This window comes from Octopus bimaculoides, chromosome 24 (genome assembly GCF_001194135.2).
Source record: "Octopus bimaculoides isolate UCB-OBI-ISO-001 chromosome 24, ASM119413v2, whole genome shotgun sequence".
In the NCBI taxonomy this organism is placed as follows: Eukaryota; Metazoa; Mollusca; class Cephalopoda; order Octopoda; family Octopodidae; genus Octopus; species Octopus bimaculoides.
Genome location: NC_069004.1, coordinates 689,612 through 690,362, shown reverse-complemented (window position 1 = coordinate 690,362; position 751 = coordinate 689,612). Strand labels below are relative to the sequence as shown.

The window sequence follows — 751 nt, the reverse complement described above, 5'->3', positions numbered from 1 at the left end:
AGTTACGGGGACCTAAACACACTAGCATCGGTTGTCAAGCGATGTTGGGGGGACAAACACAGACACACAAACATATACACACACATACATACATATATATATACATATATACAACGGGCTTCTTTCAGTTTCTGTCTACCAAATCCACTCACAAGGCTTTGGTCGGCCCGAGGCTATAGTGGAAGACACTTGCCCAAGGTGCCACGCAGTGGGACTGAACCAGAGACCATGTGGTTGGTAAGCAAGCTACTTACCACACAGCCACTCCTGCCTCCATGACAAAACACAGTGAATGGCTTATTTATGAATTCAAACATGCCACATGCATATTTGAACTGGTAATAACATTGCATTTAAGGTATAACCCTTCTATTAAAATTCCATGTTAATTTATACTCCAAACACCAGATTAATACTGATAAAGTTATCTTATTAAATCCTTTAATATTCTTGAAATTTATGGAAATAAAAGTAGTATATTTCAATAGAAATATAGCAATGCAAAAGGTTAAAACTTCATACACTTCATTAAGGTATATTTTCTATGTCCAGCTTGCTCTTCCTGTTATCATACCTCACATGTTCCCAAGTAAAGTAATATTTCTTGGAGAAATCACTCAAACAGCACAATGGCCAAAAATAATTTCATGAAAAACTGCAAACAAACAACACTGCTTGTATAATGGCAACATTTGTTTACAACTAGCACATGATCTCAAGATAAGGAGAAACAAACACCACACATACACAC

General features: G+C 36.8%; 1 protein-coding gene across 1 annotated transcript in view; it reads right to left on the bottom strand.

Annotated features, from left to right (window-relative positions):
• Window positions 1-751, bottom strand: part of LOC106870888 (putative uncharacterized protein DDB_G0271606) — a 127,938-nt gene that overhangs the window by 10,945 nt on the left and 116,242 nt on the right. The gene's annotated exons all lie outside the window — the stretch shown is intronic.